The sequence below is a fragment of the Coenobita brevimanus genome, chromosome 48 (genome assembly GCF_032717465.1).
Source record: "Coenobita brevimanus isolate Jiangsu-jjx chromosome 48, ASM3271746v2, whole genome shotgun sequence".
Lineage (NCBI taxonomy): Eukaryota > Metazoa > Arthropoda > Malacostraca > Decapoda > Coenobitidae > Coenobita > Coenobita brevimanus.
The window spans coordinates 17,097,934-17,110,380 of NC_137001.1; positions in this window are offsets into that span (position 1 = coordinate 17,097,934).

Genomic DNA, 12,447 nt, shown 5'->3' on the forward strand with positions numbered 1-12,447 from the left:
CGACTCACTCTCCATTTACTCATCCATTCAAACACATTCATTCGCATCTTAGCTCCAAAGGGGAGAACGGACAGATCCTCACCGCATCACACCACACAAGGGTCAACTGCGCAATGCAATCAGTGACATCCGCAGCAGGGCCCGACAGCAGAACTGGTTTACCCTGCCACATCATAACAGATCCATCCCCACCCGCACCTGACCTGACTAGCTGATCAGACCAAAATGCGGGAGAATATCCCCTCAGGGCTGCGTCATCACTTATTCATTCACAATTTCTCTCCATTTATTTCTGTCACGCACAGCCACTCTTCCTTGCTCAACAGACATCCCTCTCGCATCCAGCGCTCTCTTCACACTGTCCATCCATCCTATTCGTGGTCTTCCTCTCAGCCTTACACCTCTCACATCAGATCTAGTTATCTTTTTAACCAATCGCTCATTATCCATTCTCTCCATATGCCCAAACCATTGCAACACCCTCTGCTCAACTCTACCAGCCATCTCCCGAACAACTCCAGTTCTCCTTCGCACTTCATCATTTCGCACTCGATCCATACGCGTCACTCCACACATACTCCTCAGACATCTCATCTCCATTACATTCAAACTTTTCCTCTCTGCTACACCCATATTCCATGTTTCAGCCCCATATAATGCAGTCGGTACCACAACACCCTCATACAGCCTTCTCTTTACATCCATTCTAAGCGAACGACATTTAAACACTTTTTTCATTCCTCCCAGCACCTTTCCTACTTCATTTATTCTAAACTTCACTTCTGCATCTATTCTTCCATCCACAGCAACATGTGACCCTAGATATTTAAAACAATCTACCTCCTCAAGCAACTCACCATTAAAAACTATATTCATCCCCCTACCATCTATCAACCTCGTACACTTCATCACTCACACAAAAGCTAAATACTTACGCCTAGGAAAAAACACCTTAACTAAACTCTTAAAACTAGGATTAGACAAAAAGGAAATACCAGTCGATGAATGCTTTGTATCACCAAGGTGGGAGTTTGAAGAAACCGTACTCTGTGGAGCTTGGGCGCTAGCGACCTCTTCTCTCGCACTTCTGGAACACAGGACCTCTCTCCGTCAAAGCAACAACTAGACTGAATTCAAATAATGTATAGGCAGGATGCACAAGCCACCGGAAGAAGGCGTGGCTAATGGTTGAGGGAAGCAGAGGCGAACAATAAAGAACAATAGTATCGCTCAGTACAGCACTTAGTGAAGTGCATTAAATCGGTCACTTTTGAAAACAGTGATGAATGTTTTGGAAAGTATACCCCGAAATGGAGGGAGAAACGGTTAGCTGAATGATACACAGTGAGTTTTCCACTAATAGTTCGTGGCTTCTCACAAAAGGGAAATGTCGCGAATTGATTCGTGACATTACGCCCCTACAAAATTAAATTTTTTCCTTATGGGAAAAAATTTGTGAATATATATATATATATATATATATATATATATATATATATATGTACACATCCTAACTCAGTCACACAAGATTCACACTGTGGTGTGTGTGCTATCCTGCTACAGGAGAAAGTCACAGTCGCCAGTGAGCGAAAAAACCTCGTATTTACGTTAATAGAAGCAAGCTTGAGGGAAAAACTCCGTGACGACGGTGAAAATCCTGTACTCAGGTCAAACTGAGCGAAAAGTCGCTACATTTACACTGACAACTAATTGTTGTGTAGTGTCATGTATGTAATACACGGTGTAGGTGTGACAGTTGTAGTGTAACTGTACCTATGTGTAAAATGACACAGGTAAATAATATGGCGACGACGAAGGCAGATTAGAAGAGGGGGCAGCGTGCGGCAGACGATCAGCTGGTACGCACAGTAAAACAGCTACACCCATTGCTGAACCTGCAAAACCAATTAAGGTGGAGCATCAAAAGTGTCAATGAGACAAAATTTTATTATGTTACAATTACTCTCTCTGCCTAGCAATCAGTACATGCTACGAACAGTACGCTCTGGCTGAAAAATACGAGTGACAGCCTAAGCTTCGTACATTCGAGGTCGCCATTAATTACAGCACACGATTAGTTTTGACAAGTTGAGAATCCCTGTGCAAACTCGGGTCTTCCATAGCCTCGAACCGCACACGGGTCCTCAACCTGTGCCTTAACCTACAGTTCTTATATTAATATTGGGAAGCTGAGAATTCTTGTGCAAACTTGGGTCTTCCATAGCCTCGAGTCGCCTCTGCGGAGTTCTCTCTCGAACTTCCCCTTTAACCTACAGTACTTATATTAGTATCAGGGAGCTGAGAATCCTTGTGCAAACTTGGGTCTTCCATAGCCGCAAGTCACCTCTGCGGAATTCTCACTTCCCCCTTAACCTACAGTACTTATATTAGTATAGGGAAGCTGAGAATCCTTGTGCAAACTTGGGTCTTCCATAGCCTCAAGTCGCCTCTGCGGAGTTCTCTCTCGAACTTCCCCCTTAACCTACAGTACTTGTATTAGTATCGGGGAGCTGAGAATCCTTGTGCAAACTCGGGTCTTCCATAGCCTCAAGTCGCCTCTGCAGAGTTCTGTCTCGAACTTCCCCCTTAACCTACAGTACTTATATTAGTATCGGGGAGCTGAGAATCCTTGTGCAAACTCGGGTCTTCCATAGCCTCAAGTCGCCTCTGCGGAGTTCTCTCTCGAACTTCGCCCTTAACCTACATTACTTATATTAGTATCGGGGAGCTGAGAATCCTTATGCAAACTTGGGTCTTCCATAGCCTCAAGTCGCCTCTCAACTTCCCCCTTAACTTACGGTACATAATATGTATGTACAGGCCCTGGACATAATGTGTCCTGTGGGGCCAATGGGCGAGATGTCAGGTCTGCACCCACTTCGCCACTACCCTGTCTCTCAACTGTCTCAGAGATTACGGGTGTGGTTACAAATTGTACAGGAAGGGCATGTCCCTGATTAGTGGTGACACTTTGGCACACACTGCAGGAACGGACAAAACTATCTATGTCTCGTCCCATCCCTGGCCAAAAAAAAGTCAGCTCGGATACGGCCCTGGGTCTTCCTTTTGCCCATGTGACCTCCTGAGGCTGAACAATGACCCCATTGTAACACTGCTAGGCGGTACTTGGCGGGAACGACAAACTGCAGTCGAACCTCGCCCTCGGGTGTTCGTGACTCACGGTAGAGCCGTCCTTGTTTGCGAAGGAACTTGGCTCGACCTCCCCGTGAATACTTAATCACTCGACCCTTTTGTTTGTTCCGCACGGCAGCAAGTGTCGGGTCAGAATGTTGCTCTTGCACAACAAGTTGACTATATAACAGATCTTGCAGCGATTCAATGATCACTGGGGTGACACAGTCTGGAGCCTCAGTCATGGCTCGTGTTACCGCAGCAGCCGAAGTCTGAGTAGCGCCATCATCGGTGCAACTATCCTTGACTCCATTGATATTTCTAATGATGAGGTCAAATAAAGGTTCTGGCATGACAACTGCAAGTGTCATACCAGTATAAAATGGAGATGTCACCTGGATACATGCCTCAGGGAACAATCTCATTGATCCATCAATAAGCTTTGCATGGATCTGTCGACCTGTATACTGCTCAGGCCGAACTAGACTCTGCTTAACAGAGCAACCTGAGGAACCATTATCTCTCAGGACCTTCACAGGAATGTCTCCCACAAACCCTGGCTGAAAAAGGAAGGTACTGTCACCTGTGGGAGGGCCTGTGGAGGAAGCAGCTAGCCACTCATGAGGCTGCTGAACTGATGCGGCAAACATTGTGCCTTGTGAATTATAAGGAGATGGAACATTGGCCATCTGTGGAGGGGGGTTCACTGTCACTGTGGGACTAGTGAACTGTGGGGAAGTACCCACACTGGTAGGAACGTGACCACCGTGCTGCTGCTGAGGAATGAAGGCTGCGTTCGCTTCCTGCCTCTTTTGAGCTGGTGGTGAAAAAGTTTGTCCCGACGGTCAGTTGCGTGGCTGATACTGCTGCTGGTTAGGGTACTTGTTGTACCTCTTCCACTCAGGTTTCTGAGTGTTTTGCCCCTGGTCCTTCCACTGCGGTTTTGGACCTTGGCCATTATTCTGAGAATGGCCTTGTTGCTGGGGTTCAGTCTGAGACGGCTTCCCAGACTTGGCAGTATCTTTTCTGCTCCAGGTGTTTTGCTTACGAGTTTGATACCCGTATGCAGTAAAGAATGCGTCAGCCTTTTCTGCCATTTGGCTAGCATCTTTCACCTGGCAGATCTTAAGCTGTGCTATGAGCTCAGCAGGCCACGACATCTCTAGCTGTGTACGCAGCATAAGGTCAATTATCCCCTCACGCGTGGAAGGAGTTTCATCTTTCTCCATCCACTCATTTAAGTAAGCTGTGAGACGATCAAGGAACTGAACAGCTGTCTCCTTGTCTTGGAGACGAGCTCGCATGAACTGAACTTTGGCGTCGTCTACTGAGAGACCATACGCCTTAATGAGTGCAGCTTTCATCATCTCATATGTGAGATTGTCTCCACGAATTCTGTGGAGAATATCGAGGGCAGGGCCCTCAAATAGGTTAAGAAACTGAAGCCGCTTAGCTGCCTCACCCAGTTGATACATGTCTGCCATGTCCTCAAAACGAGCTATGTACGGCTCGATTCGCTCGCTTTCCTTGTATGAAGGAAGCTTGATGCGTGGGGTCGCCAGGACATGTGCAGGGAGAACGCTCGTGGAGCTTGGACCAACTGCACCGGATGTGACTGAAGCCAAGGAATTTCGCTTGAGCTTCAGCACTTCAAGTTCATGTTTTTCTTGTGCCTCACGTTCGGCACGTTCATATTCACGTTGTTCCCGCTCGCGTTCATATCGTTCACGCTCGTGATCCAAGTCGAGTTCACGCTGTTTTTGCTCGTGTTCACGCTCCTTCTCACGCTGCTCTTGTTCATATACGCGCTCTCTTTCACGTTCCTCACGCTGTTCTTGCTCGTATTCGCGCTGAATCTTACGCTCTTCACGGGCATCATTCTCGCGCTGCTGCTCCTGATTATGCCGTGAGAGTATATACTCTTTAATTTCGGTTGGGTCCGAAAGACCCATTTCTTTGGCTTCCTGTAAAAATACAGTAGTAGCCATGGCGCTAATTTATTAAGCAAACCGAATTTGAGTACTGACTGCTTAGCGACGAATACTAATAAACACAAGTAAAGAGTACAGACACAAACTAGTGGTGACCAGTCTTATCCAGTTAACTGGCAAAGAATAAATCAAAAATGTAAATGACTGGGAAGACTCGATAATAAACACAATGGGTACGGCGACTTCCCAGGAGCGAATAAAATCGTCTGGCGTTACCAAAAATAAACGAGTTAAGTATTCTATTGATTAATAAAGCAAAATTCACTTGCTAAATCAACGGTAACCACCAGTAAACTTGTGCCTATAAACTTTAATTATAAATACCTAAATATGAATGAGTGAGCACTATCTCGTGAATAGCTTTATAGCTAGGAGTTAATATCCTGGAATGAGGTCGCCAATTGTCACGGGGTTTTTATAATATCACGGTAATTTTGAAATATATGCTTAAATATTATTTAATTGATAATAATATTCAATAATATTGAAGAGCAGAGACAATGATTGTCTTGCTACATCAAGCAACGATTACTTTACGCTGACTTGCTACGATTCTCTAAGAACGAGAATTTATAAACTTTCTCAACAGTACACAGCAGAGACTAATTACTCACAATTGCTGAATTACTGTACTGTTAGCCTCTGGAGAAAGTTACTTCACCCCTGACAATAAATAACTAATACTAATAATAATAATCAGGTCCTTGCTGATGCTTAACTCCTATGGCACAACGGATTTTAAGTTAATACAACAAGACTGCTCTAAGTACCAGTTATGAAGGCAAACGTTTATGCAAGCTAAGAGCTATATGGAAAATAAGCTTAATTTGGAGAAATGAAACAAGATTTTACTTTACATTAAGATCAAGAAAAAGAAGTTAAATTTATTGATTACAAAAAATAAATTTAACGTTACAATTCAAATCAAATTAATGAGACGCACTCACTCACTCACTATCTATCTATCTATCTATATACCTAGGCTGCTTCCCCCAAGAAAAGGGAGGTAGCCGAGACAGGACGACTCACTCTCCATTTACTCATCCATTCAAACACATTCATTCGCATCTTAGCTCCAAAGGGGAGAACGGACAGATCCTCACCGCATCACACCACACAAGGGTCAACTGCGCAATGCAATCAGTGACATCCGCAGCAGGGCCCGACAGCAGAACTGGTTTACCCCTGCCACATCATAACAGATCCATCCCCTTACCCGCACCTGACCTGACTAGCTGATCAGACCAAAATGCGGGAGAATATCCCCTCAGGGCTGCGTCATCACTTATTCATTCACAATTTCTCTCCATTTATTTCTGTCACGCACAGCCACTCTTCCTTGCTCAACAGACATCCCTCTCGCATCCAGCGCTCTCTTCACACTGTCCATCCATCCTATTCGTGGTCTTCCTCTCAGCCTTACACCTCTCACATCAGATCTAGTTATCTTTTTAACCAATCGCTCATTATCCATTCTCTCCATATGCCCAAACCATTGCAACACCCTCTGCTCAACTCTACCAGCCATCTCCCGAACAACTCCAGTTCTCCTTCGCACTTCATCATTTCGCACTCGATCCATACGCGTCACTCCACACATACTCCTCAGACATCTCATCTCCATTACATTCAAACTTTTCCTCTCTGCTACACCCATATTCCATGTTTCAGCCCCATATAATGCAGTCGGTACCACAACACCATCATACAGCCTTCTCTTTACATCCATTCTAAGCGAACGACATTTAAACACTTTTTTCATTCCTCCCAGCACCTTTCCTACTTCATTTATTCTAAACTTCACTTCTGCATCTATTCTTCCATCCACAGCAACATGTGACCCTAGATATTTAAAACAATCTACCTCCTCAAGCAACTCACCATTCAAAACTATATTCATCCCCCTACCATCTATCAACCTCGTACACTTCATCACTCACACAAAAGCTAAATACTTACGCCTAGGAAAAAACACCTTAACTAAACTCTTAAAACTAGTATTAGACAAAAAGGAAATACCAGTCGATGAATGCTTTGTATCACCAAGGTGGGAGTTTGAAGAAACCGTACTCTGTGGAGCTTGGGCGCTAGCGACCTCTTCTCTCGCACTTCTGGAACACAGGACCTCTCTCCGTCAAAGCAACAACTAGACTGAATTCAAATAATGTATAGGCAGGATGCACAAGCCACCGGAAGAAGGCGTGGCTAATGGTTGAGGGAAGCAGAGGCGAACAATAAAGAACAATAGTATCGCTCAGTACAGCACTTAGTGAAGTGCATTAAATCGGTCACTTTTGAAAACAGTGATGAATGTTTTGGAAAGTATACCCCGAAATGGAGGGAGAAACGGTTAGCTGAACGATACACAGTGAGTTTTCCACTAATAGTTCGTGGCTTCTCACAAAAGGGAAATGTCGCGAATTGATTCGTGACATTACGCCCCTACAAAATTAAATTTTTTCCTTATGGGAAAAAATTTGTGGAATATATATATATATATATATATATATATATATATATATGTACACATCCTAACTCAGTCACACAAGATTCACACTGTGGTGTGTGTGCTATCCTGCTACAGGAGAAAGTCGCAGTCGCCAGTGAGCGAAAAAACCTCGTATTTACGTTAATAGAAGCAAGCTTGAGGGAAAAACTCCGTGACGACGGTGAAAATCCTGTACTCAGGTCAAACTGAGCGAAAAGTCGCTACATTTACACTGACAACTAATTGTTGTGTAGTGTCATGTATGTAATACACGGTGTAGGTGTGACAGTTGTAGTGTAACTGTACCTATGTGTAAAATGACACAGGTAAATAATATGGCGACGACGAAGGCAGATTAGAAGAGGGGGCAGCGTGCGGCAGACGATCAGCTGGTCCGCACAGTAAAACAGCTACACCCATTGCTGAACCTGCAAAACCAATTAAGGTGGAGCATGAAAAGTGTCAATGAGACAAAATTTTATTATGTTACAATTACTCTCTCTGCCTAGCAATCAGTACATGCTACGAACAGTACGCTCTGGCTGAAAAATACGAGTGACAGCCTAAGCTTCGTACATTCGAGGTCGCCATTAATTACAACACACGATTAGTTTTGACAAGTTGAGAATCCCTGTGCAAACTCGGGTCTTCCATAGCCTCGAACCGCACACGGGTCCTCAACCTGTGCCTTAACCTACAGTTCTTATATTAATATTGGGAAGCTGAGAATTCTTGTGCAAACTTGGGTCTTCCATAGCCTCGAGTCGCCTCTGCGGAGTTCTCTCTCGAACTTCCCCTTTAACCTACAGTACTTATATTAGTATCAGGGAGCTGAGAATCCTTGTGCAAACTTGGGTCTTCCATAGCCTCAAGTCACCTCTGCGGAATTCTCACTTCCCCCTTAACCTACAGTACTTATATTAGTATCGGGAAGCTGAGAATCCTTGTGCAAACTTGGGTCTTCCATAGCCTCAAGTCGCCTCTGCGGAGTTCTCTCTCGAACTTCCCCCTTAACCTACAGTACTTGTATTAGTATCGGGGAGCTGAGAATCCTTGTGCAAACTCGGGTCTTCCATAGCCTCAAGTCGCCTCTGCAGAGTTCTGTCTCGAACTTCCCCCTTAACCTACAGTACTTATATTAGTATCGGGGAGCTGAGAATCCTTGTGCAAACTCGGGTCTTCCATAGCCTCAAGTCGCCTCTGCGGAGTTCTCTCTCGAACTTCGCCCTTAACCTACATTACTTATATTAGTATCGGGGAGCTGAGAATCCTTATGCAAACTTGGGTCTTCCATAGCCTCAAGTCGCCTCTCAACTTCCCCCTTAACTTACGGTACATAATATGTATGTACAGGCCCTGGACATAATGTGTCCTGTGGGGCCAATGGGCGAGATGTCAGGTCTGCACCCACTTCGCCACTACCCTGTCTCTCAACTGTCTCAGAGATTACGGGTGTGGTTACAAATTGTACAGGAAGGGCATGTCCCTGATTAGTGGTGACACTTTGGCACACACTGCAGGAACGGACAAAACTATCTATGTCTCGTCCCATCCCTGGCCAGAAAAAGTCAGCTCGGATACGGCCCTGGGTCTTCCTTTTGCCCATGTGACCTCCTGAGGCTGAACAATGACCCCATTGTAACACTGCTAGGCGGTACTTGGCGGGAACGACAAACTGCAGTCGAACCTCGCCCTCGGGTGTTCGTGACTCACGGTAGAGCCGTCCTTGTTTGCGAATTAACTTGGCTCGACTTCCCCGTGAATACTTAATCACTCGACCCTTTTGTTTGTTCCGCACGGCAGCAAGTGTCGGGTCAGAATGTTGTTCTTGCACAACAAGTTGACTACATATCAGATCTTGCAGCGATTCAATGATCACTGGGGTGACACAGTCTGGAGCCTCAGTCATGGCTCGTGTTACCGCAGCAGCCGAAGTCTGAGTAGCGCCATCATCGGTGCAACTATCCTTGACTCCATTGATATTTCTAATGATGAGGTCAAATAAAGGTTCTGGCATGACAACTGCAAGTGTCATACCAGTATAAAATGGAGATGTCACCTGGATACATGCCTCAGGGAACAATCTCATTGATCCATCAATAAGCTTTGCATGGATCTGTCGACCTGTATACTGCTCAGGCCGAACTAGACTCTGCTTAACAGAGCAACCTGAGGAACCATTATCTCTCAGGACCTTCACAGGAATGTCTCCCACAAACCCTGGCTGAAAAAGGAAGGTACTGTCACCTGTGGGAGGGCCTGTGGAGGAAGCAGCTAGCCACTCATGAGGCTGCTGAACTGATGCGGCAAACATTGTGCCTTGTGAATTATAAGGAGATGGAACATTGGCCATCTGTGGAGGGGGTTCACTGTCACTGTGGGACTAGTGAACTGTGGGGAAGTACCCACACTGGTAGGAACGTGACCACCGTGCTGCTGCTGAGGAATGAAGGCTGCGTTCGCTTCCTGCCTCTTTTGAGCTGGTGGTGAAAAAGTTTGTCCCGACGGTCAGTTGCGTGGCTGATACTGCTGCTGGTTAGGGTACTTGTTGTACCTCTTCCACTCAGGTTTCTGAGTGTTTTGCCCCTGGTCCTTCCACTGCGGTTTTGGACCTTGGCCATTATTCTGAGAATGGCCTTGTTGCTGGGGTTCAGTCTGAGACGGCTTCCCAGACTTGGCAGTATCTTTTCTGCTCCAGGTGTTTTGCTTACGAGTTTGATACCCGTATGCAGTAAAGAATGCGTCAGCCTTTTCTGCCATTTGGCTAGCATCTTTCACCTGGCAGATCTTAAGCTGTTCTATGAGCTCAGCAGGCCACGACATCTCTAGCTGTGTACGCAGCATAAGGTCAATTATCCCCTCACGCGTGGAAGGAGTTTCATCTTTCTCCATCCACTCATTTAAGTAAGCTGTGAGACGATCAAGGAACTGAACAGCTGTCTCCTTGTCTTGGAGACGAGCTCGCATGAACTGAACTTTGGCGTCGTCTACTGAGAGACCATACGCCTTAATGAGTGCAGCTTTCATCATCTCATATGTGAGATTGTCTCCACGAATTCTGTGGAGAATATCGAGGGCAGGGCCCTCAAATAGGTTAAGAAACTGAAGCCGCTTAGCTGCCTCATCCAGTTGATACATGTCTGCCATGTCCTCAAAACGAGCTATGTACGGCTCGATTCGCTCGCTTTCCTTGTATGAAGGAAGCTTGATGCGTGGGGTCGCCAGGACATGTGCAGGGAGAACGCTCGTGGAGCTTGGACCAACTGCACCGGATGTGACTGAAGCCAAGGAATCTCGCTTGAGCTTCAGCACTTCAAGTTCATGTTTTTCTTGTGCCTCACGTTCGGCACGTTCATATTCACGTTGTTCCCGCTCGCGTTCATATCGTTCACGCTCGTGATCCAAGTCGAGTTCACGCTGTTTTTGCTCGTGTTCACGCTCCTTCTCACGCTGCTCTTGTTCATATGCACGCTCTCTTTCACGTTCCTCACGCTGTTCTTGCTCGTATTCGCGCTGAATCTTACGCTCTTCACGGGCATCATTCTCGCGCTGCTGCTCCTGATTATGCCGTGAGAGTATATACTCTTTAATTTCGGTTGGGTCCGAAAGACCCATTTCTTTGGCTTCCTGTAAAAATACAGTAGTAGCCATGGCGCTAATTTATTAAGCAAACCGAATTTGAGTACTGACTGCTTAGCGACGAATACTAATAAACACAAGTAAAGAGTACAGACACAAACTAGTGGTGACCAGTCTTATCCAGTTAACTGGCAAAGAATAAATCAAAAATGTAAATGACTGGGAAGACTCAATAATAAACACAATGGGTACGGCGACTTCCCAGGAGCGAATAAAATCGTCTGGCATTACCAAAAATAAACTAGAGTTAAGTATTCTATTGATTAATAAAGCAAAATTCACTTGCTAAATCAACGGTAACCACCAGTAAACTTGTGCCTATAAACTTTAATTATAAATACCTAAATATGAATGAGTGAGCACTATCTCGTGAATAGCTTTATAGCTAGGAGTTAATATCCTGGAATGAGGTCGCCAATTGTCACGGTGTTTTTTATGATATCACGATATTTTAAAATAAATGCTTAAATATTATTTAAATTGATAATAATATTCAATAATACTGAAGAGCAGAGACAATGATTGTCTTGCTACATCAAGCAACGATTACTTTACGCTGACTTGCTACGATTCTCTAAGAACGAGAATTTATAAACTTTCTCAACAGTACACAGCAGAGACTAATTACTCACAATTGCTGAATTACTGTACTGTTAGCCTCTGGAGAAAGTTACTTCACCCCTGACAATAAATAACTAATACTAATAATAATAATCAGGTCCTTGCTGATGCTTTAACTCCTATCTGGCACAACGGATTTTAAGTTAATACAACAAGACTGCTCTAAGTACCAGTTATGAAGGCAAACGTTTATGCAAGCTAGGAGCTATATGGAAAATAAGCTTAATTTGGAGAAATGAAACAAGATTTTACTTTACATTAAGCTCAAGAAAAAGAAGTTAAATTTATTGATTACAAAAAGTAAATTTAACGTTCCGATTCAAATCAAATTAATGAGACGCACTCACTCACTCACACAAAAGCTAAATACTTACGCCTAGGAAAAAACACCTTAACTAAACTCTTAAAACTAGGATTAGACAAAAAGGAAATACCATAGTCGATGAATGCTTTGTATCACCCAAGGATGGGAGTTTGAAGAAACCGTGACTCTGTGGAGCTTGGGCGCTAGCTGACCTCTTCTCTCGCACTTCTGGAACACAGGACCTCTCTCCGTCAAAGCAACAACTGGACTGA